The 26,834-nt window shown below is 38.7% G+C and overlaps 1 protein-coding gene across 2 annotated transcripts in view; it reads left to right on the plus strand.

Annotated features, from left to right (window-relative positions):
- LOC139697501 (putative diacyglycerol O-acyltransferase Rv3480c) overlaps nt 1-26,834 on the plus strand; it is a 78,735-nt gene that overhangs the window by 32,834 nt on the left and 19,067 nt on the right. Inside the window, exon 1 of one of the 2 annotated variants that reach the window (XM_071596231.1) lies at nt 18,496-18,869. The exons of the other annotated variant lie outside the window; for it this stretch is intronic. The gene's annotated coding sequence lies outside the window, so the exon portion shown is untranslated. Of the gene's footprint in view, nt 1-18,495; nt 18,870-26,834 lie in introns of those variants that run through there. 2 annotated transcript variants of the gene reach the window in all.

Here is a 26,834-nt window from a genome sequence, read left to right on the forward strand (position 1 = left end):
TGCGAGGTATTATTTAGATGTATATAGATATTTTATTTTTATCCACTACAGAATATCTCAGGTATAATCAATAGGAGTAGACAGTTCATGCAAAACTGGATAGCAAGAAAGGGAAAATTCTATTAACCCATGACAATGCAACTAATGATCCCCATTCCTGTTTCCCTCCGTGTCACAAATGAACTAGCGTGTCCTGGACCTTTCTAATCTCTTAGTCTTTCCTGCACAATTCCTGGTATGAGGGACACTGCCTTGCCAAATACTCCAGTTTAACCGTAAGCGTAAGTCGTTTATTGGTGTAAATTTGAACAAATTTAGTGGATTTTCTTTGACCATGTTACAATTGATTTATGAAAATTTTCTCCTATGGATCTCATATACTTCTCACATGTACGATATATACTAAATATGGTACAGATTAAACGAAGTGATGACTTGAGACTTAGTCTTTTAGCATAATTCAGAACACACGAGTTTAACTATGATAGAAAGGCAATGGCCCCATACTATTTGGGTAGGTTAGACCACAAAGATGATAGAGCAACAAGTACCTTAAATTAATATAAGGGAATGAGAATGTAAATAACAATATTTCGGCCATCGAAATGCATATTTGCTATTTCAAAGAAAGCTTATAACGTGAGGTTTGTCTCCTACTCTGGGCCCATTTCTTCTTCCAATGAATTACGTAGTTTCTGACATTATTTGGTGGAGTTTTAGCATAATAATGACCAAACGATAACAATTTTCCACTATACATATATCTAGTGGGAAAGTCATTTGGCCATCATTATCTACTTCCAATGATGTGATTTTTATTCAAATTTTAGTTTTGATTTCACGCATGACATATATTCGTATTGCACACATAACGCACAGTACGTAAGGCCCGGAGTGCAAATAGTCTCTCTCTGCCCGTATATCATTCATTTATAAATAACTGGCAATTTATTGTGAAGATTAGCCAAAAATATCTCATGCCCACCTGTAATCTTCGAAGCACTGGTATGTTGAGGATTGACGTTTGAAGTGGCAGTGTATGCAGCCTTTGCGAGCTTAAATGTTTCTAAGTGAGAGCCTCAAGTAAGATGGAGGCGCTGCTGTCGCCGTTATCGTGTACGCATGGGCACATCTGGTTTCTTTTAATGCGCGCTACCCAGTTGAACATGGTAATTTTAACCCGTAAAACCCTATTCAGGAAGTTCTCTCGGGTTTCCCACCGGGTCAGCGTGGTGTGCACCGACGTTTCGACGGCTAACTCTGCCATCGTCTTCAGGGTGAAGTGAAGCCCTGAAGACGATGGCAGAGTTAGCCGTCGAAACGTCGGTGCACACCACGCTGACCCGGTGGGAAACCCGAGAGAACTTCCTGAATACAATACGCCGGGAAAAATTGAGATCCTTCCGTAAAACCCTCTTTGGGCCGAGATTAAAGACCCAAATGCAAAATTCAAGATAGAAGAAGGCGATTTCTCAACTGAGCGTATGAAAATAGTGAAGGATGTATGCTCCCGGATATCACCGGCTGGGTTGCTGTCGGTGGACTGGGAGAAGAATTAACGAATTAAAATAATAAATAAAAGTATATCAACCGGGCTAATCCCATTGTCACGAGGTCTAAGGGCTCGGATCTCATGGTAAAAAGTTGTTGGAATGAACATTTGTATTCCGTCGAGAAACCCCATTTTGCTCGACAAAATGGAGTAAATTTGAGCCACCCGTGGATTTTGATTTCTCAACTGAATTTTTAATATAATTCTACTGAAAATAGTTTTCTACCAATGACCTATTAAATCCGGTTAACAGTCCATAATTTAACCACGGAAATACTATAGTTTCAAGTTTCCAGTTCATGTCAATATGAGAGGAAGCCCGCTTGAATTTTTTCTGTCGCGTGATTTTCATGCATAGCCGTGGTTTACCTCTTTTGTCAATTCTAACTGACAGAAAAGTTGGCAAGATAATTCAGCTGGCTGGGAAAATGGTAAATATTCCCTGAACCTATGTAAATTTATATTCAAGGTTTGGTACACGTATCGTTTTGTATAGGTGTCATGTATCCTACGAATCGTAATGGCAGCAAAATGGAAATGTTGCGAGGTAGCACGAACTTGCCCCATCGCATTTTACGGTGGTCGCTGTTAAGATTCAAATTTTGAACCCTTCCCTCACGATGGGAACGAGAGGGATTATATGGCATTGACTTCCTCCTTATCCTGGGAAATGTAACGGAAATCAGGCAATGTTTGGAAAAAAACTGGATATTGGAACGATTCCGTGAACAAGTATTGAGCGCGCTGCGCAAGTATAAGCGTTACAAATGTGTCTCCATGTGCTGTTTAGTGTTCTCCTGATGCCGTTGAAACTGGATCTCGCCAACAAATTCAGCGATGAGCATTTGCCACGACGGGCTGAAAATAGAAATTTCCCACCGGATGTACGGCCTTGCGGATTAAGCCTAGTAAGCGGATCGAGGATATAAACTAAAGATGCCCGTTCTGGATTGATCACCGAGTGCGTATTTTTATCCGCCCGTTGTCTCGTTACCGCTGCATGTCACGCTCGAGTTAAGCCTTGAGTGAAACCGGAGCGCGCCTTAATTCCCTCGCGAGGAAATACATCATACGACGACATACGTCTTCATGGGCTCGCTAGCAATGGGTGTTGTTGTCATAGATTTTTTTCTCTCAGAAAGGATTCTTTCGCACGTCGCATCAACTTCGTCACATTTTTTTGTGCGACCTTCTATTTGACGTTGCTGACACCCAAATTATTCTATCTGTGACGTCAGGGTTGGGGACCGTAGGTTGCATGACCACGACTTGATAGAATTTTATTCTTATTTTACAGTTGTCTACATGACCTGTTCTGTTATCGTGGTGGTCGATCAGAAAAAGTGAATGTAGCTGATTTATATTCCCTTTTTACGAATATACCCGATAACATCTGTAATGGGTCAAATGAACAGTTGTTTAAAATAAAGTTTGCCGTCAGTTTGCGCCATCAAACACTTCTATTCAGGGATTTTTAGTGAACACGTTTCATTTTCCAGACCCATTAAGTACCCTTTCTTATCCCTTACACTTGCTACCTAATGATTGCACCCCCTGACACGTGGATGACGGGTTACTAGGGTAGATGTACGTAGCGTTTCCTTGCGGCACGAAGGGTATTATTTTGACTACACTCAACATTTGCGGTTGAGACGACTGGGAAAAAGGAGAAATATCTTCTACTTCTGATAAACTCAAGTGCCTGCTCGTTCTTCTAAGGAGCGTTACTCAATCATAACAAAAATCGCACCCAAGCACCGCTTCGTTTTCAATTCCAAAAGTAAAAATAAAGCTCTTTCCTCGAAACACCCATTGATGTACGTTTTATGCAGGTATGAATACTAGTATATATATATGAATACTAGTATATATATATATATATATATATATATATACTAGCTGAATACCCGGCTTTGCACGGGTTAGGGAGAAACAGTAATATAAATATACTACATAAATAAAAACAACAAATTATAAAGTACAATAATACACTACTTCATACAAATTTAAGAATCTTTTTTATTTAACACCTGTTTATAAACTACATTTTTTGTTTCATATCCAGGAGAAAGAATATATAAATTTTTAGGCGAACCTACTCTGAAGCAAGCAACATAAAGTTGCCCATGGCTAAAACATGGCTATCTTAGATCAACACCACAAAACTTTAAAGACTGTCCCTGTGATTTATTAATGGTAATTGAAAAAGCTAGCCGGACTGGAAACTGTAATCGTTTAAAGTTGAAGGGAAGATCAGTTGGGATTAGAGGTATCCGTGGAATAAAAATTATTTCACCTTTTCCTTTTCCAGTTAAAATGACTGCCTGGATTATATTTTTCATTAATTTTGTCACACACAATCGTGTCCCATTGCAGAGTTTTGGTGGATCTAAATTTCGCAATAAAATGATTGGAGATCCTACTTTAAGTATAAGGCGATGTTGTGGCAATCCAGCTGGATCAAGTGAATTTAGGAATTCCGTTGGATAATTGACGGCTTCGTCAGCATCCACTACGGTATCAACCGATTTATATTCAATCACGTCTCCTGGCAGCATGGCTAGTATCTCCTTGTTAATTTCATTAACATCATCGTTCTTAGGAGCAAGAATGGCTCTTTCTCGCAATCATTCTAAATTTTTATAATTTTGATTAACGTTAGGATAGACTGCTTGTATCATATCGCGGACAATTTTCACCGATACACATAAATCTGATGACAATTTTATCATACCAGATGCTTCAATAACTAATCTATCTTCTCCAATCTCCAAAAGTTTATTTGCAAAATTTTGAGCATTCCCATCTCTTAAGAGGATTCGCATGTTTTGTTTAAGGCTAATTTCTTGGACATGATTCCATAGAACAGAATGTTTTAAACAGGCATAAATTTCATCGGCTGGAGTCGATTTTGGAATGACAGGCAGAGTTTGACGGAAGTCTCCACACAGGAGTACCAGAGCTCCTCCCATTAAACTGCAGTTTCCTCTAAGATCTTGAAGTGCTGCGTTGAGGGCCTCAAGAGATTTTTTATGAGCCATCGTACACTCATCCCATACTATCAATTTACATTCTATAAGAACTTGTGCCTGGCCGCTTGTTTTATTTATATGACATGTGGGATTTTCTTGTCGGGAAATATTAAGTGGCAACTTAAGGGCAGAGTGGGCTGTTCTTCCTCCTTCCATTAATGTCGATGCAATACCTGAAGATGCAACGGCTAGAGCAATTTCTCCATGAACCCTGATTTCAGCGAGAACTAAATTAATTAAAAATGTTTTTCCCGTGCCACCAGCAGCATCAAGAAAAATGATATCTCCTTCTTGTTTATCTACTTGATCCATTATTGTTTCGTATGCGAATTTCTGATCTTCATTAAGAAGTGGCTTTTTATCCGCGATGTATGCCTCTAAGTCTAAGACATTGTAGCTAGTTTCACGTATATAATCTGGATAAAATACACCCTGTTGATCTTGTACAGGTGCAAAAAGACCGAGTTCCACTAAAGTCTTGTTAACCATGGTGATACACTTTTCCTCCAAAATAATCAAAGTTTTATTAAAAATGTCGGAGTTAAACGTAATATCCAATGTAGGATTTTCACTTCGAACTTTAGCCAGTATATCCTCACTCATTGATTCTTTATATTTTTCCCATAATGTTTTTGGGTTAGATGGATTACAGGAGGTTATTATGATGGCAAACAAAATTCGGATTTGTCCTGGAAGAGAAATCAAACTGGCGTCTCGCAATGAGTCATCCCAGTGTTGATCTCCTTCTAGCAACCCTAAATTCTGGCAAGCTTCTCTGAATGTCTCACATATTTCTCCGTTTACCGTTCTTAATTCTGCAAATGAGCGAGGTCCTCTAATGGTATGTAGAAGCATTCTTAAAAAATAACATTCGGCGTTGTTAGGATGGACTGTGTAGACTCGGCCCAATGCGTCACATGAATAAATATTATACTCAGGATCAAAGTTGCCCATTTTTATTCTACAAAAGACTTTCCTTGATGTATTCCACGTATAATATCTCGGCAATTCTGAATATAATAGTATTCTTGCAAAAGTATCCTGCTGGCATAGTTGGAAAAATGCTGTTTCTATGACAGCAAAAAAGTAAACAAATTACATACATACAAACAAACACTCTCCTTTATATATATAGATATAGCGCATCAACCCGGCAAGTGGAAAGATCCGGAGTTCAAGTCCCGGTCTAGGAAGTATTTTTGCACTTGTGATCTGCTTAAATCCGCCTTCCCCACCTCTACTATGTTCATCCTTTATATGTGTCCCTATCCCTTTTCCTTATAAAAATTTCCATGTGAATGAGAATTCGCTTGTATAATTAGATATTTATACATAAATTTCTCGCGTCCTAAAAAGCTCTGCCACGCGCCCTTGCGGTGGTTTTCGGAATTGTGAAGATTTAGATGAAGAATGCAGCGATTTTTGTAGCCCTCCACTTCCTCTCAGCCCCTCACCCCGCACCGTTTCGGTCAAAAATAGTAGAAGCTGTCACTGCAATGCATTCTGTAAGATAAAAATAACTCTGAAAATGATTACGAAAAGAAATGAGCGTAATTCAGTTGCATATATTGAGGAAATACTATCTTGAATTATTCGAAAAGTATTAGTTCAAATCCATCCTGGTTGTATTTACCAATCCGGGGATAAATAAATTTTAAACTGACACCGAAGAATTAAGCTAATGTAATTTTTTCACGTAGTTTCATATTTACGACTTTTTTTTTGCCACATACTTATTATTCTAATTGCACACCGGGATACAAAAAAAGATGACATTCGGGTATGCCAAAGGGGAGGGTTTTTTTAGCAAGGTTTTTTTACAACGCGAGAGTTTTACAAGGTTTGTTTTGCACCAAAAGCTAATTCAATTTCTCGGCTCTATAGAGCATAAAACTCTCTTTATAATGCCAATCAATGCAGTAGTATATTTTAATATGAAATTTTAATCCTAAATTCAAATGGCCCGCAAAAATTACACTTATGGCGTGGCTTTTGTGTAAGGGCCTGAAAATGTTAACAAGGAGGGCGAAGACTGTTGAGACGAACTCAAGGCCCATGAAATGATTAATGAACGAAGTATTAAAATTCAAGTCATGAAATTGTTACAACCTTATACTTTTACCTCATACATGGGTTCAGAGCTGATCAAAACATATTTTGCAAAGTTTTCGAATGAATGCAATTGCAGCGATCATATTTTGTGGTAGAAAGTTTCTGTTCTTGTGGTTTTCTGCTACGTAGTGAGGACGTTTCAATGCTTTATGAGGAGTTACTTTAATTCACAATGCGGTTTTCCTCTTAAGCGCAAAAAGTTCTCGTTGAAACGAATACTCTTACTCCATTCATCACTCATCACTCTTCTCGTTCGTTTTAAGGGTCCTGACCCGTAAACCCTCTCAGGATTGCTAAATACCTCCAGGGTAGATAGATGGATAATGTGGTAATTTTAAGCGGATACATTATTGTGGAAGTATTCGACTTTTATAGGCTGTCGAAACACAATCTCGGGCTCCAGAGAATGCCACTTATCAGTCAGTAGTTTTTTTCTCGTCTTCAAAGACCTTAACCCCTAGAATGGCCTTCGGAAGGCAAAATACTGCCAAGCAGATCTGTCGCGAAGGGTGACAGTATCAAGCGGAAGCGATATTACGTAAAAACATTCTGATTATGACTTCGGCGTCTCCATATCACTTTATATGACAACTTAAGAAAACCAAAAGATTCACCAGAAACATCAGACAATCGCTCTCCGCCCGCGGAAACAAGCTTATGGTCCCATCGTGGCCTAATCGTAACCCCATGTCGTTCGTCTTGTCTCACAGACCGGCTTACCATGCGAGTTCAAAATCATTTCCGCAGTCTTTTATTTCCCGACTGCTTTTTAGTCCGTAAGGTGCTCCCTAAGGTGAAGTCGTCAACCTTTGAGGTGCCCTCAGGCCTCAGTGTTATTTATTCAAGATATTCTGATAATTTCAATACATAATCTTCGTAAAATGTTTTATCGACTGGTATGATTAAAAAAATGGTATTTCAAGGCTATCATTTGCATTATTGGTGCTTTATGTAGGCTCTTTTGACATTAGATCTCATGGACCACCCTCTACTAGCACCCAAAAGACGCCCATTAACTAAGTAAGGTAATTCCAGTTGATAATGGAAAATAAATAGTTAAACAACTTTTTATTGTCTGGTCATATTATTGCTGTAATATGTGCGGCAAACGGAGGGGGTTTGGTAGATATTGCACTTTAAAGAATCAAATATTTGAAATATTTCGCCGCCTGCTATAAATAGTACCATATTTCACATGGTATATTTTAGAATGAACAACTGAGGAGCAATTAAAATAAAATGAGGCGTAACGCACTCGTAATAATATTTTATTTGATAATTTGAAAATTAAATATCTCAATTAATATCAATAATTATGTGCTGCCGATTTCTTCCGTAGAAAGAGCTATGCTAATCACAAGTGCAACTGAAGTCGATTACGGAGGTGTACCTTATAGGTGCCCTTACGTAGGCGTACCGTATCACGATTGTCATAAATTTATATCCAACTGATATGCCATACCAATAGTATAATTCCCGCTTTTACGTGCTGAGATGTAAATAATGAATATTGCATTTTATTTCAAATATGTTGGAAGGGAACTAAAATAGTTGAAAATCCTCATAGGCTAGAGTCAACTTAAAATCCCCCCACCCTCGACCCGCCCCGCCGACGGCGTCCTCCGTCCGCGGCCTACTTTGGCGCTCTTTCCTCCGTGCAAACATTATCCATCCTCCTGCGGCTCTCTCCTTCTTTCTTCCTTCCCCCCTCGCCCCGGATTCCGGCATGCGACTTCAAACTGGCACAGACATGCACGCCCCTCAGTTCGCCGCATCGATGTGCCGACGGGCGGGCTTGTGGACAATAACTCGACGTCATAACGGATTCCCGCCTCAATGAGAGGACAATCGGCTCGGCGCTCCCGGCCAAACCAAACAAAACTACAAATGCATCTTCGTATTTATTTCCCCTCCGTTCATCTCCGTCTAATCACGGCCAGGAGAGTAAACACGCAGGGTAATTCATGGGATTTGGGTCGCAGGTATGTTGACCTTAAGTGCGCAGCGTCATCAGAATCGGAAAATTTGACATTTTTTAATACCGAAATGACTGTGTTTTTCTCGCAAGATACTTATACCCTCGCACACTCTAGGTGTTGTTTACTACCTTGATCAAAAAGTTCCCGGAATAACCACCGTGTGGCGCTCCCATCGTTCCGATTTGAGTTCTGTTTTTTTTGTTAAATTGGTACATCTGTTGTTGATATTCCCTTTAAATCTTAGTGTCATAACTTGACATTTGCAAAAGTTACGTAGCCAAGAGTACATCTATCTCTGTGTGTGTTGGCGATTTTTTACAATTGCAGAAATGGATTTAAATTTGCAACAACGAACTTGTATTAAATTTTGCGTAAAAAACGGATTTAGTGGCGCACGGACGTTGGAAATGTTGGAAAAGTGTTTCGGCAACGATTCTCTAAAAAAAACGGTCGTTTACCAGTGGCACGAGCGGTTCAGAAGTGGTCGTGAGTCAATCGAAGATGATGAACGCAGTGGCAGACCATCGACATCGAAAGTCGGTGAAAAAATTGATAAAGTAAAAGAAATGTTGGTCAATAACCGCAAATTAACCATCAGAGAAATAGCGGAGGACTTGAACATTGCCTATGGATCCGCCCAAGACATTGTGGTTAATGATTTGGGTTTCCGTCGTGTAGCATGCCAAAAGACCTCAATTTCATGCAAAAAAGAGACCATGTTGACGTCGCAAAAGACATGATTTGCGAGGCTGAATCCGATCCCACATTCATCAAAAGGATCATTACTGGAGACGAGACGTGGGTTTATGAGTACGACACGCAATCCAGACATCAGGCAAGTGAATGGCGTTCACCAAATGAGCCGAGACCAAAAAAACCACGTCGTTTTCAGTCAAAAAAGAAGGCAATGCTGACGGTTTTCATGGATTACAACGGTGTAGTGCATCATGAATTTTTGCCAGAAGGCCAGACAGTAAACAAAGAGTATTATTTGGGCGTTATGAGACGTTTGCGTGAAGCAATTCGCCGAAAGAGAACAGAAATGTGGGCAGAAAACTCGTGGATTTTGCACCAATGATAACGCACCGTCGCACAGTGCTATCATTATTCGTAATTTTTTGACGAAAAATGCAACAAATACCATCCAACAGCCACCGAATTCACCTGATTTGGCTTCCTGTGACTTCTTCTGTTCAATCGAGTTAAAAAACCATTACGGGGAACGCGTTTTAGCAGCCGAGAGGAAGTAATGGAAAAATCGCAGGAAGCACTGATGGACATACCGAAAACCGACCGTAACTTTTGCAAATGTCAAGTTATGACACTAAGATTTAAAGGGAATATCAACAACAGATGTACCAATTTAACAAAAAAAACAGAACTCAAATCGGAACGATGGGAGCGCCACACGGTGGTTATTCCGGGAACTTTTTGATCAAGGTAGTATATGTTGTGGTCAAAACTACTTTGCGATGAATGCGTGAGGCGTGTTGTACATAAGCGTTGTGGCCGTATACAATTCATTCAAATCCGATTGCGGGAAGACATGAGCGTGTGCCTTGAGTCAGTAATGCTCTCTCTGATTAGTGAATGTTTTATGATATTTAACAGTCTCTCGTACCTAATGCCTTGACTTTACAAGATATAAAACAGGCGAATTCTTTAATTTTTCAACTGAACTGTTTTTCTTGGGATTCCATCAAATAACTATGATAAAGTCAACAGTCAGTCAATTATTAGTTATTTTTTTTGCTTTAATGCCCATTTAACGTTGAAAGTGTCGTTTTTTCTTTTACTGGTCGTGGCTCCGATTAATTTCTTATAATTATTTAAGAACGGCAGGCCCAATGGCAGTGTGCAGGTAATAGTAAAATCTTTAGACATAAATTAATTATTTTCTTTCCCCCAATTCTAGAAAATAATGATTTTCCATGTCATTACGTCACGTAAATCTATCAATGTACATATGAGGACGGCGCTGGAAGTATTGCGACTGGAAGAATTATTCTCCTTAATACTCTTTGCCCTACCGAAACTATTTTCAAACCATCTTATTCTTTCGATGATATTTTAAACATGCTTTTGATTCACATTGTAAATATGGACATTATCAACTTAATATTTTCAATTATTATCTTCATTAGTGTCATTTTGCTTGTTATTTTGTTTAAATTGCTAGATAAAGCATTGAGGGGAATCCTTGAACTGTCGAAAATAGGTGAAAATAGCCTTCTGTCTCAAAATTTACGTGAGTAAATTGGATCGACCTCTAGACTGTCAAGTGTAGGTAAGGAAGGCGCATGGCTTCAGTTCCTTTCGCTCATTAATAGGGCTTAATCTGGTTGGCTTTAGACGGTGACGTCGTGGGATTTAATGTGTTTTTTTGAGGCCTGGGATTTAGACGTTTTCGGAGAGACAGCTTCGGAGCGGTGTTATGTGTTGTATATGTATAGCATCTTCGATTTTATAATACCTCTCCGAGTTCGCTTTCATTGGTCATAGTGTTCAGCTACTTAATTGTGAACGTCTATTCCTTATTGTGTTTGTTCCGTGATGTGCCATCGGTTTCTGCACTGCTGAGACTTCACTGCAGTCAGTGTACAGACCATTTCACCGCTGTTTGCTCCTTTTATACTTTCCTTTCCCTTGTATCCTTAGAGCGCTTATATTTAATTATATATCCAAACCTATCTCTCTTTTGGATCCGCAGTTACCGTCCAATCGCACACTAGCTCGCGCAATGCGCAAATCATTTATCAAAAACAATTGGTCTCCCCCGTCTAGTCCTCGACCAATATATCTCCATTCAGAATAATCATTGACTCAACTAAATATCAGTATTGAAAATTATAACCCTTTTTGACACCCATCTAATACTGCAATTAAACGCGATCACAGTGTCTGCGCTAAAATATTTATATAACAGACTTTCAAGCCATCTTAAAAAAATATCTATGTTATGCGCTTTCTTTTTCTATGTTGGTCTCCATCTCTCCCTTGATTTACTTACCCCTCCACCGCCACCAGAGCTTGCAGTCAGTCCTGTTCCTTTATTGTCCTCAACTTAACGCGGTTTACAACCTTCTTTTCCTCCCTTCGCACATGACTGCGGATCTATAGGGCTATCTGTCCTGAAAGGAGTCTATCTTTCTCCCCGACCCCAAAAATAAATCACATTGACATCCTCACTGACATCTTAAGTTTTTGTCGGACTCCAAGCTGATAGGATTTTCAGGAATTCCAATCAGACCTCTTCAAGCCACGTCTCCGCCAATTGAGCCAAAAAACGATAACTCCGCCCTATTTTCGCCCACGAACTGTAGAATTTTTTTCTAATCCTCCAGCAGTAATATTCAAGAAATTTTTCCTCCCCGAAACATCCCATCAGTCTTCCATCGAATCCCTTAAACTTGAAAGAAAACCGATCCGCAAAAAAAGAAAAAGGTTCTCAAATTATTACACTCCTATCCCAGCGTTATAATCAATTTCACTGTAGACAGGAGTTCCTCAAGAGTGGCGCTTAACACCCAAGACTACATAGCCTTGTGTGTGAATTCGGACCTTGAGAATGCCTCTCCACGCAAGACAGCCAATAACCTGTCACCCTCGAACCCTAGCCCCCACCCCCCCAATTCTACATTCTACTCAATATTCATAAGCCCTAGCATCCAGAACAATCCATTTTTCAAGTTTTAATTCCCCACCGAAATAATTTCCACCTTCGTACATCACTATCTGCAACCCATTGTCCATTCCTTACCCTCCTTCGTGCAGGGCAACTATGGTTTTCTCAACCATTTTCATTTCGTTTCCATCCCTCCAAAGGCAAAGCTACTCATAGCTATTACTAACGCGACTTCACTCTACTCATCCCTTCCTCACGATCAAGGTTCAACCGCCCTAAACCACTCTTCATCCCAAAAACCGACGCATCTTCCTTCCACAGAGTTCCTGCTTGATTTTCCAAATGTTGTATTGAAAAAAACGCTTTATAAAATCTGCAATAAACGTTTCTACCTTCAGACCAAAGGCGGCACTGCTATAGGCACTGCGATACTAGCAGTATGCCCGCAGCTTATGCTAACCTCTCCATAAGTAATCTAGAACAAACTATCTTTCCGCCCAAACCCTCGTGTCACTTTTATGGTCCAAAGATAGCAGTGACATTTTTCTCTTTCAACCTACGCAATAGATTTTCTTAATATTTAAAGCCTAAACTCATTTTTCTCTGTAAAATTCAATTCCTCCATGTTATTATCTCCTATTACTTTACTCGGCTTTCACTTTCAAAACCATAAAGTTCATATTGCAGCACACATAAAATCGATAAATTACTCCCAATATCTGCACTATGGCAGTTACCTTCCCTTACGCAGCAATGGAACCATCCCAAAATCACATTCTGTTCAGGGTTATCGTATTTGTATTTTCACACCCGCTTTTAATATGTACCTAGAAAATATATGCGCCTGAATAGTATACACTCCTGATGATTCATACTGGAATATGGGTTTTCGAAAAACCTTTTAAAAGAGAACATTCGCCCACTTACACCAACTGCCCTCAACGCCCCGAAAGTACAAGACCCACCTTTATCATTCTATGCACTACAAATTTCCTGGAGCCACTAATTAAACATTTATGCTCAAAGATTTTTATAGAATATTGAAAAATAGTATATCCACCTGCGCCTTATTCCCCCAATGCCCCTCCGTAACCTTCGAACAGCCCTCATGCCTCAAAAATATCTTCAAATCCATCAACCCGTTATCAGACCCTATTTTCACCTTCCTCCATTGACCTCCGCCCTGCAACCCTTCCCTTTGCCCAAGATATACCCTTTTAACTGTTCCGCTCCCTACCTCCTTCCTAACGCTCCCCCGTGTAAAAGCCTCACGGATGTGAATATTAATGTACACCAAGATAGCACCGACGAAAAACAAAAACACAGAAACGCAAAGAATAAATCTCACACGTACTCCGAATTTCCGGTCGCGCTGCCACCTTTCTTTACAAAGAGAAGGAACTTACATTATATATATATATATATATATATATATATATATATATATATATTTATTTATTTATTTATTTATTTATTTATTTATTACATATACTGACATATCCCCACATAATCACATATGTAGGTTTATACACACAAATGGAAATGCTCGTACAGCAGTATTTATGACTTGGATGGCACCAGTAAATAAATAAGAGCACGCAAAAAAAACCAGAATCGATTGGATTCTTCGGTGGCCAAACCAACTTCCTCTTCTTCTTATGTATATAAACTAAACTAATAAATAATCACTTAAAATATTGGAGGCACGAAAAATAAGATTAGTGCTTACAGAAAGTGTTTTAAAATTTTCAGTGGATGCTCAATCACCATCTTCAGGGAATAATAGGAATATGATCTTTTCGACCCCATTAATATATACACATTATGTATATTTATACATATTTATATATATAATTATATGCATATATGTATTTATACATACAATTTTAAATAATTATAATGTATTAAAAGTAGTATACATTTTATATTGAGGTGTGGGTAAAGGGTGTGGGAGGCAGTGCAATTGAGAAATGAGTATTTATTGGTCGGCGAAGATATTTACGGCTTGGCACATCACGGTGAGCATATTTCATGCATGTTCAAGGTTTTCTCTTCCCTCCCTCCCGTTAGGTGTCATTTGATTTTCTAAGAACTAATGGGAGAAAATGCGCCACGAATGTCTTGCCACTTCTCCCAGTATCTACTTACCAGTGTATCTCCAGTGAAGGGGTATTCATTATTATATAAGTGACAAGGAATAAGTCATCGAATCCCTCTCTCCCACTCTTCCTCTCTCTTGGATCAAATATTTACCACGATGGAGCCGCACCTTCGATGTGATATCCTGCATTTCATGTTGTGCACACATCTTATATTTATTTTAAAATTACAATTATTCATCAAGTTGATATTCATTCATCATAGCATTAAAGTTTTAATCATTCTATTTCTAAATAATTTAACTTAATAAACGTGAATTATTTTAGTTGGGAATGAGTGTGAATAGTATTATTTTTGTGAAAATCAGCTAGGTCTGATAAAGAGTCTGAAATAGAATACTTATCAATCCCTTACGGTGGATATAAATAAAAGTATCATTCCGAATTTATCTCAAAATCACATTCTTAGGAACACATAACCGTGGGAAGTATAAAGAAAAGTATATCATTGCTCAAATAATGTTAGTAAGAACGTAGAATTGTTGAAATAACGTAGGATTGTTGAAATAACGTAGGATTGTTGAAATAACGTAAGGTATTTGAACTAGTTAGCGCATGAGACTCATCTTTACGCATTTAAATTTTAAAATATAAATTTCAATAGTTTTAATCCCATTAATAGCATAAAAATTATATCGTATGAATATTTTAATCTAAGAAAGATTTTTAAAGAGGTTCATATTATGTACGTAGTTATCCAAGAAATGATGAGTAGCTCTCTTAAGTCGCCAAATTAAAGGAAAGTCAATATTAGGCGATGAAATAAGGAAGTTTTAGTCTATTTACACTGTATTAGTACTTTTATCAGTAGCCCGACCTGTTACTTCCATGTAACCAAATTAAAAAAGAAACCATCTCAATAACTTGGATATGTGGTAGTCTGTACTTATTAATTCTCAACGAAAAAATGAGGTGCAAAACCAAATGATGCAAATTGCCTCATTTGAGCTTGGGAGTTCATATCGAATTGTCGGCCACTATCTTACCACGGTAACAATTAAAATTAGCAATTAAAAACTCCATACCGTATTGATGCCAAAATTTACGAAAGTAATATTAAATAAACATGTAGATATTGTCCGTGGAATCTGTGGAAAAGTACGAGTCTTTCTTTCTATTTTAATAATGGATGTAGATATTGGTTGAAGAATGATATTTATGAACACACTTACCATGGTTATTCTTTCTTTCCTCCTAACAGACGAAGCCAAAAAGCATTCTATTAAATAGTATATATATACATATATATATATATATATATATATATATATATATATATATATATATATATTATTGCGGGGAATTGTATATCTACACATTACCCCGCAAGTTGTTCTAAGTACGTTTGGCAAGAGGAGGTAGGTCACCAGCCATTCTACATATATTCCCTCTATTTCCTTATACTTATGGCACCCCGAGATCCACACAAAAACCGCGTGAAATTGGGGCGACCGAACACCAATCATGTAACAGGCGTCATATTACGAGTATTGCATGGTTAGCAGCTGTTCCTGTACCTACTCAAAGAGACAAGAAAAAATCATTTAAAGAGGGCATACATGCAATTCAGACACTTATTAACGTTTAGTATTCTACAAATTCTAGACGTAAAAAAATACAATAGACATTATCTACATTCACCTACACCCCACCCAGCACAAGGGCGCCCGGCGGGAGGCGTTAGGACGCCAGACTTGGAGAGAGTTTTGGGGGAGTTTAATCTTATATAACCTTATTTTCGACAGCGCGTACCGAATACTGTGTTAGGTGCTCCCCCATTATTGGCGTCGCGAATATTGCGCGGGAAAAACGAATACTTGAATCTATCCGCTCGAAAGTGTCTTATATTGGGGTAACTGTCGGCTCTGCCAGTGTAATCAGGGGGCTTAATTACATCTCCAATGTCGAATGCAAAACCACACGCTTTAAATCTTTGTAATAAGTTCAATCTAGCCTGGAGTCTTTGCATAATAAAAGGCTTCCACCCCAGATTCTTTATTAAATGTGTGACGCTATGTGTCCTTTCGTACGAATGTTTCACGAATATGCATTTAACGAATAAAGCATTCATTGTAAGAACTCAATGTGTATTTAACAATATTGCAGATATAATTGAATAATTTTTACAATTGCCTTGTTGTGGATTTCAAAAGGGGAACACTTAGAATATACCGAGTGAAAGAATCTCGTGCGTTGGAAATTTCTATGTTAATGGAAGTCTCCAAGTTAATATCACCCTTCTGGCGGACTGAATATTCCGCTTACAGAAAGAATAGCTCCATCAGGTTTTCTAAAATTCGTTTACGCCCTGCTTCGAATATGTCACTTTATTAGAAATCATACGTCGGTCGTATATATATATATATGTATATATATATATATATATATATATATATATATATATATATATATATATATATATATATATATATATGTATACATATATGTGTATATATATATATATGTATACATACTATATATGTATATATATATATGTATATGTATACATATATATATATATATGTGTGTGTGTGTATATACACACACACACCATTAACACTGTCCAGGGGGTAGAGCGTTGAACTGCTGACCGGATGGGCCCGGGTTTGATTCCCAGGCAAGGCACTCTGGGCACCTGCAGCTCCACCTAAGCTATGTGATTTTTCGAGTACCAGATCTTCCTGGGAAACCATAACCGGCACAGGGAAAGGAACTGGCCGCCCTACCCTGAATTTCACACGCCGTCGGGCTTAGTACTGGGTGAACTCTACCATCACATACCAAACCGACCTTCGGGTTGATTACTGTGTTTATGGTTTTTTATGGTTTATATACATATATATGTATGTATATATATATATATATATATATATATATATATATATATATATATATATATATATGTGTGTGTGTGTGTGTATATATATATCAGGATCAGAAAATCTCTATATTTCGCTCTAGGTTTCTATGTTTTTCTACCCACCCTACAACCGAAGAATCGGTGCTAATATATTCGACTATAAAGAATGCCTTTATATCCTTTACTCTTCAGGCAAAGGCATTCTGAGAAAAATATCGTGGACACCCTCTAAAAAAAGTGTAACATGTTTATATATAAGTTTCATCAGTTACTTTTAATGAAATATTGGCTGCTTACGTACCTTAGTGTGAGGCAAAAGGCAGATGGAGTAACATTGGGGAGGCGGGAGAAACAAACGAAAATGAGCGAGTTGTGACATTCCAAAGAAATATCAAATGCGACGTACCTTAATAACTGAAGCTTCCATATCTATATATCAAATCAACAAGGTTCACTGGGGCGTGTGGTAGGGGTAGATACATTAACAGCGTACGATTTCGACAACCTGGTAACTGGAGATTGAGTCGTTAAATTCAGAACGCTCATAGGTGATAATATCTTTTGCCAGACTTGGGTCAGAAGTAAGCTCGCGTGTTCTAAACTCCCTAGTTTTTGTCGCAGTCGCTTAACATACCTTTCATTGCGAACAGCCGTTATTAAATACAAGGGTTCTGCCATGAACTTAATGTCAACATCCTCAAATAACACTTTCTCCACTGGGTCAAAAACATTCGTTTTCAGGATCCAGCATCGCTGGTCTGCAGCCTCCTTGCACGCCTTCGCCCTCTATGAGATGCGCTCGTAAACTGCCTGCTCCCCTTCCACTCTCCCTTCCCCCCTCCTGGTGGATGGGTCGGGACCGAGTGGGTCAGAGTGTGTCCGCACCACGGCCGGATCCGACGGAGGGATACTTGAAGAGAGGGGGGAGAAGATAGGATTGGTGGAGGGGCGTCAAATGAGGAGGAGGAGGAATAGGGTCGGGTGGGTGGGAGGGAGAGGAACGAAGGACTCCCTGAAGTAGAGGTGGGAGGAGGCCGCTGTCGCGATGGGGACGGGGGGAGGGAAGAAAAGAAGTCTTCTCTCCGAGTCGTTCCATCTCGTGTGCACACTTTGGTACTCGCATCCATCCTCCTCTGCTTCCTCCGCCTCTCCCTCCTCCCAGTAAACCTTCGGTTCCGAGTTTCATCTCTCTCTCCGTCTCCCGTGTCGGTTTATCGGAGCAGAACCCTCCCCCGCGACCGATAACTTTCGTCCGATCTCGTCCGGGGCATTTCAGTTCGCCGCCGTCTCGCTCGCACGGGAAGTCTTCCTACCCGCGGCTGACGTACCGGGAGTGAAGCGCCCGCCCTTTGAGGGAAAGGAAATCTTTTACCGAGCGAGTGAAGCTGGTACACGAACGGACTCGGATGTAACTATTTCGTTTCGAGGTGGTCAAGGATTACGTCGCCGAAAGGGACCACACTGTTCGGAGAGCCTCCGTGGGGCGTGGGGAGACTTTGACGGGGTCCCGTGAGGTCGCCAGCGGGTCGGGCAGCATCCAATAACAGAGGGTGAGTCCACTTCCGGAGGTGCACCATTGAAGGTTTTTTTTATGTTTGAGCTCCGTCGCAGTTATCCCAGGTGGATAAAGCCGAGATTGAAATACTCGTGATGTCGCGTTTTTATAAGTTGTGTCCTCATCTCGTCCATTCTTGGCTATTTATTCGGACGTGATTATCTGCTGGCCGAACATGGTGAAACTAGACCTTGACCCATTCTGAATTTTGTGTGCTCTGTGGCGTCCATTCAAGACTCCAGAAGAATGGAAAGAGTGTAGCATCCTTTTTTCAGTATGACATCGGGTTGCAATGAAAGAGTGAAGTGAGTGCAGGGATGTTGTAATTCCTAAATTTTAATAACAATCATTTCATCAGAAATATTTACCCGATTGAAATTTTGCTGTGAAATTTTACGATTATTTCATAAGCAAATAATCCTTGTTTTTATGTGCCGCTTAAGTTTGTGGAAAATGAATATTCGGCTGGTATTTCATAACAAACTGCTTCCCACACAATTTAAATCAAACGATAAGTTTTTCAGTAATTCCTGATTTCTATTGGGCATTTTTCATGACCCTCAACTTTATGTTCTCTGTTGGTAGAACGAAACTGGATTCTCAGATCACAGCAGGAAACGCCGAAATATTATTCAGCGAAAGCACTAATTGCTACGGAAACCTCCAGTCAAAAATAATATTTTTGCGTTTGACCAAATATTTTGTTTTACGTCGATTTAAATTATCAATCGACTGCTTTGAACCTTGTATTTATTTGTTCTCCTTGAAAAAAAAGCGCAAATGAGATAAGAATTTCGCGAGTTATCCCCTTATCTCCCTGCTCAAATCTAATCTCCAAGTCAACTGAATGCCAGCATTAAAATTAATTCGCTAACAAGACTAATATAAGTTTGGAGACAAACGGAAATCACGTAATGTTATAGTCTGGCAGAAAAGGCCGCCGGTTTGACCACAGATCATGTCTACTGGCACACATTTTTTGTAAGTATTGAGATGACATAATTATTATCAACTCATCCTCTCCTTACTGCCTTTTTGGGCTCATGCTTCTGCCAGCCTACTTCCCTCGGCCTCGAAAAGGTTCCATTAATAGTCCTACGCATCAAATGTCCACACTTAGGAGTGACCTCAGCGATTGCATTGCACTTCCAATCCAATCGCTCGACTCCATCTGACCCTTTCGTGCGCTGGCCCATTAGCACCCTTTCCGAGATGATGAAATTTGAAGGGAATCATTGATCCAAATGTTTAACTATTAAAAATTCCGCGCGAACATTTAATCATTCGAAATCAAGTCAGTTATTCAAACAATTAAGGCTTTGGATTATTTAATTAAAGTTCCTTAGAAATGATATGTGTTCATTCGAGCTGAAATACTATTTAAATATGTAATTTCGACTGATTCCCATGTATGGTAAGAGGACTCGCCCAAAATGAGAATGATTCCGTGCTCAAGGTCCCAGAGCTTACAGATATTTTTGCTGCATTGTAAACCACTTCATCTTGGCCATAAGCGATTATTTCATTTGATTAGCCCCATCTGATTTCCTTTTCAATTTATCCTTGACTATTTTCCTGTGTTATGCCTAGTTAAGGTAAATTTTTGCCATGAAATTTCAGAATGCAAAAATGAAATGTAATTTTTTTCTCTGTATCGTGATTGCTAACATGGTCATCGATTGTTTTCTTGATAATCGTACTTCATACTTTGAATGGATGTATATAAATTTTTTTGGCTCTTTCAAATTAATTTCATTATTAGAATCAGTATAAAAATTATATGTAAAGAGGCATGTGGCAATTAAGCCTACGATTTCACGTTCTTGTAGCAGAGAAATGTCGCGAATTTCTTCATTTGTTAAGCTTTTATTCTTTGTAAGGGACAGCTAAGGGCCAATTATTTGCACTACCTCCAACAATAGATTGGTTTGCCTTCCAATGAATCATAATTGGAGATTTTTCTGTCCTTAACTGATCAGTGAATCATGAAATTGAAAATTAGCGTATGAGAGAAGTGTCGATTAACTATATCTCTTACAGCACATGATATATCATCTTTTTGGGAAGCCTACATGTACATCTAATGTGAAAAGAATTTAGGAGAAATGATCGTAACTACTAAGATGTATCATTTTAATACCTAAATATTTCCGCAGATCCCTGTCAAGAACTGCCATAAATTCTCCTTTCCACATTGTCTCGTCTATTCCACTACAAAACTATGCATGCTGTAAAAGCATTCCAGTCGCATGCATCAAGTGTATTTTCGGCATCTATATTACGAATAGGAATTCAAGGAAACCATGTGAATCCCCCCCGCAAACAAGGGAAATAGGCTGTTATCTCTTTCTATTGCGAGACTCCCTATCCTCGAGCAAATGTCTGTAGTAAAGGACGCGATGACTTTTTTCCGGTAAGATCTAAGAGAGGTTGGCCTGAGGCACTGATCGCCTCATCCATTTCCCGACAAATATTGTTATATCCACCGGAAGTAGGAACCAACCGTTCAAATATCGGAGGGTAAGAGAAGGGAGAAGATGAGAGAAATGGGGGAGGGAGAGAAGGGAGAAAAGGGAGTGAGTGAAGGAAGGCAGAAAGGAGAAGGAGGGAGGGAGAGAGATGGAGAGAGAGGAGATGAAATTGCACCTCCAATAAGATGAAGCAGATGGATGAAATGGTCGGGCATTCTTTGCGGCGCGCTTGCAAGAGAGAGCCTAGATTTGTGTAGTCGCACCGTCATTCGCTTGAACGAAAGTTTGGAGGAGAAAGCTCCATCGCTCCATTAGCTTGTCACAGCCTTACTCTTTTTTCAACGTTTCACTAAAAGTTTCGTTTCACCATTGTATCTACCTTTAACATCGAGTATTTGTACGCAGCACGTGACTAATGGGGATGAATGATGGAACTCATATTTGCTTAATAGGACGGGCTGATTTTGTGCCCTCGGCATCATATCTGCGGTTGTCATGGAATTTGTCAAAGAGTGACGTTAGCATAAGATAACAGTTCCGTTCGGTACATGAAATTAATTCCGCCCTCGCACAGCATTCAATAAGTTTTTTCTACGGAAAAAAGAATGGCATTCTTCTTGGGCATTCTTTTTTAATGGCATTCTGGCAAGGGTTTGAATTGGATATTTCTTCTCGAAGTATCTTTTTTTATCTAACAGACCTTTATAATCCTTTTGCTGATTCGGAAGTATCTCACAACTCAATGAAAACTCACTCCCATGCCAGAAAAAATTCATGCCAACCAACCGGTCTATTTAAAAAAGTTATGGTTTGGTGTTTGAAATGTTACATTCCCTATTAAGCCTGGTCGGAGTGCAGAAGTTTGGTAATAACCCAGAGAGCAGGAGAGAATTATTATGGATACCCTTATCCAACAATAGCCTGTGGATATTTTTAAATAATAACAGATCAACAAATAAAAAGGAATTTTTAATATATGCATATGGAATAAAATACAAAAAGGAATCGGCCTAGCATTCTCGATGTGGTCGTAATTTCACGTAGTCGGCTATAGTGCGTACTTTTTTCTCCTCTGTATTTGTTGAAACCCTCCTGATGACCTGGGAACACTCTGGTAACAAATCAGGGTCATTTTTCATTGAACATTATGTTGCAAGTTTTCTTTGTTCGTCATATTTCATACATTTTATTTCATAGGCACAGGAGAACCATCGGAATCCTTCCCTCTCTGATTGAATCCAGATATCCATATATATATATATATATATATATATATATATATATATATATATATATATATATACACACACACGCTAATCCAATGTACCGGAACCATTGGTCACTGGTTCTACAAGGAAATTATAAAATAATAACGTAAATAAAAATATTCGTGTAACTCAAACTTTTCACACACACATTTTTGTTACACGTCCTCCGTTCATTCGCTGTTGCAAAATTTTTCCTTTTGCCTATCCTTATGGGGTAATTTAGTCCAATGTTAAAAATTAGAGGGTTGGTTATCTAGGAACGAATTGATAAGTTGGCGAATGCCTGAAAGTCTCATACCCCAAAAACTGGTCTCAATAATAAAGGTTTTCCGCTCCTACATCCAGATTAATTTCCATCGTAGTGTTATTGTTTTCTGATGTCCTCATATTAATGGAAATCTCGTTCAATTAATAGTGGCCATATGAATATACCTTGCGTAATCCTTTCATCCCCATTGTAGACGTTTAAGCTTCTGTCGCGTACAGTCACGTAAAAGGTTTTGATTGTACCTTATTTCCCGGAACTACTTTTTAGTTTAATTTATGCTAGATTCACGAGAAGGATCATAAACAGCAGGAGTTATTTTGGTATTTCGTGAATGTTTAACGATGGATTATTTCACCGTAAGGCGCGCTGTTTATTGTCCGCGGAATACATTCACCCTTGGAAATCACACTTTTAGTGTTTATGTATATATATATATATATATATATATATATATATATATATATATATATATATATATATAGTTAGTATAGTACTGGGTTTCATTTAGAAATGCAGTAGGTTTAAATGATGAACTAAGAGCCTGAAAATGAAAGCTATTGCATTCAGACGTACAAAATTTCCATTTTATTGTTTCCCTAGCGTTAATATAATGAAATTTCATTATTTTGTGGTCTTCATTTTCTACTTTCGTAGGAATAGCGTCAGTTGGCTTGTAGACCAAAACAAGGAACTGGGTATTCAGGTCAGAGGAACACCCCAAGATACCGCTAGGGCGTAGCTTTCCCCATGACGACGAAAGAAAATTCTCCACCCATCATTACTCAGCTAACATTCTTTACACCCCGGAAGAGGCGAATGATACTGTCCCTATCTTTTAGCCTTCCAAAGTCAATATTAACATTTGAAAGAGTCTTTTTACTTTTGAAAAAGCATCATGACAGAAAGTGATCGCTTTTTTTCGCTTCCAAAGATTGTTCTCTAGGCCTCGTGGAACTCTTTTAATGGAATTTTTTATGCTGCTGTCTCCAAAGTTGTAAGTTTCTCCACTAATATCAATCATCTTGTCAAACTGGACCCGTGTTTGTTTTTAAAATACCTTGTTTTACCATTCAGGTTACTAATCACGCTTTGGACTCATCCAATAGTGCACTCAACGCCGAGGTTTGGACATGAAAAACGTAACAAGCTCAATGTTTTTCGATCTCTGGTATTTTATTCACACTGTATGCCATTTCTAAAATGTCACATTTCAACAAAAATCATGTTTAAATGATGGACAACTTGGAATATGGGCCTGAAATATTTTGAGTGGCACAGGGACAACCTGATTGTCTACTTTAGATATGGAACTTTCGGAGCCAGAGAACATATCGGCAGGTTCGACTACCTGGAGGAGTAAGAGAAATTGACACCAGCATAGATAGTTGTTAAATTCAGATCCTCCAGCACCGAACATGTAGTTTACCAATGCAGAAATTTTGATCATTCATCAGAACCTAGGTTTAGTACTAATATAAATTATAGTTGAAAAACATATTGCCGCCCAGCATTCCTTTTGCACTCGGTACTATTACCCCAGAATTGAACCATTAGGTTGGTGTCCTAATACTTTTTTTCCTCTTCACACACAGTGATGTTCACAAGTTTTTCACCTAGACATAGGTTTGAATGAGAATTCGAAAGAGTTGTGTGGCTAAAATAAAGCGGTCAACAGAGAATTTTTTGTTCACACACTACACGTAAATAAGCCATCATTGTAACGATCACTGGCCATCAATCTTTAGAGTGGTATAGTACAGTTTTCCCTCAGTCCTTTCTACGGTTAACTTCTTCACATCAGCTTATTTCCCCGCCACACGCCCTTGTGACGGCTCGCGATGTATTGCTAAGATGTAGATATTTCTCGTCTTTGATGGCTGCCACATGTTTTATGAATCGTATCCTCTGTATTTCATTCCGTCCTTTCTTCTCCCTCGGCGAGACTGTCACCATCTTAAAATACGTCCGATAAGGTTGTCCCTTGTATTTTTCATTTTTCATCAGGCTTCCTTCTTCCGTTTCTCTGTGTGACTTATTCAATTCATCCATTTGGTTTTCATCATTCTCCCATACATACCTGTATCTCCACATTTCCAATTATTCCAGTTTCCTCCTTTCTGCTGCTATTATTGTCCACGCTATCTGTTGCTGTTCATTATGCACTCATCTGAGAGCATCTCACTTCGGATGCATTCGATAAAGTTCTTCCTCATTTAAAGATTTTGTTGGAATTTTATTCGGAGAGAACATCTTTATAGCCCGGGCTATATTTCTATTTATTTTCATCGTCCATCGTTTTCCCTCGATCCCTTCTCCCACTTTGATTTTTTTCCCCAGTGACAAAAGTCTTCCACTTCTTCTGCCTTTTGATCCCCCCGTTTAACATATGCTTTTTCCAATGCTTTTATGACAGACCGTCTTTGTTCTTTTTATCTTACATTGATGTCTCTTCATTAAAATATATCGTCTCGCAAAATCGTCATCTTCAGTTCAAAGAGTATAAAAAAATTAATTCGTAAAGGTTGCGAAGTTAATAATTAACCTTGAATGAAAATGTTTCTTTTTCTGATAGTAGTAAATTCCAAAGTCATAAGATGAGTCAACAATTTCAATCAAATCTAAAAACGTTCTTTCATCGTTCGGCATCCAAAATGAACGTTAAGTGAAGCTTCTACCTACTTGATATTGCAACATTGAATTCCATTTAATGTAACCAAGCGTAGCATTACAAAAATAGCCTTTAAATTTTGGGTTTGAGTATTATCGACTCAAGATTTCGGTCAAATAATCGAATCATTTCCCGTATTTTAGAAGGTAGACGAAAACTACAAGGGAAACTTAATTTCGATAAGCTTATGATGTTGGTAATGGTTTAAGTTTTCCCTATCAGATCTCTTGAGAGTCACTCAGCAAATTTTATCATACATTCACCCCCTTATCATGAGTGAACATTCTATCTTTATCATTGCCTATCGCTCACGAAGTGCTTGCATCCCTTTGATTTGGAGTGTATCCAAAAACTATATTCATTTAAATAAATTATCACTTGCGAGCTCTATAACCCGGGCATCGAAATATGCTGTTTGAGCTGGAAATCATGCTGTTATTTAAATTTGGTTACTTAGAATATCCTAAATATCTTCCATGTGAGGGTACCAAAATTTTCCATTATTTCAAAGAAAAATTAGTCAAAAATTTGTTTAATGATTGGGGGAAATAGTTAAACATATGACTTAACTAAGATTTCATTCAGCCAACCTTTCATCAAATTACGAGGGTCATCCGGAAAGTAGTACCCGTTCGTGAAATAACGACACAAAAGTAAATATTAACAAACATAAAAAATTTTATTTGAAAGAGGATACTTTAAACTACTTCTCAACATAATCTCCAAGCAAATTAAGGCATTTGTCATAACGTGTGACAAGTTTCTGTATTCCTGCTGCATAGTCCTTCGCCGCCAGCTCATTGAGATACGCGAGGGACCCATCTTGCACAAATTTTTGCATAATGCAGATGGTGTTTAACAATTTCATGAACAATTGTTCGAGAAACATTGGGAAAATGCTCACAGATGTCATCAATTGTGACGCGCCGATCGTTCCTCACGAATTCGTCAACTGAGCTCACCAGTTGGTCTGTAATGACAGACGGTCTCTCCGAACGCTCATCGTCGTGTGTGTTCCCCCTCCCCATGTTGAAGTTGCGACACCACCGCCGAACAGACGACTCGTCCATTACATTGTCTCCATACACCTCCTTTAATTGGCGATGAATATCACATGGGCGAACGTTTCTTGCATTGAGGAATTTAATCACTGCCCTCACTTCACAACTGGCGGCGTTCTCAATTTTTTTAAACATTGTAAACAATCACAGAAACAACACAGGCAATGCTAGCGTCACGCAACTTGGCTCAGAGAAGGCAGACAAGCCACTGAAGCTATCTGACC

Source organism: Hetaerina americana, unplaced genomic scaffold, assembly GCF_022747635.1.
Source record: "Hetaerina americana unplaced genomic scaffold, ioHetAmer1.1.p SCAF_79, whole genome shotgun sequence".
Taxonomy (NCBI): domain Eukaryota; kingdom Metazoa; phylum Arthropoda; class Insecta; order Odonata; family Calopterygidae; genus Hetaerina; species Hetaerina americana.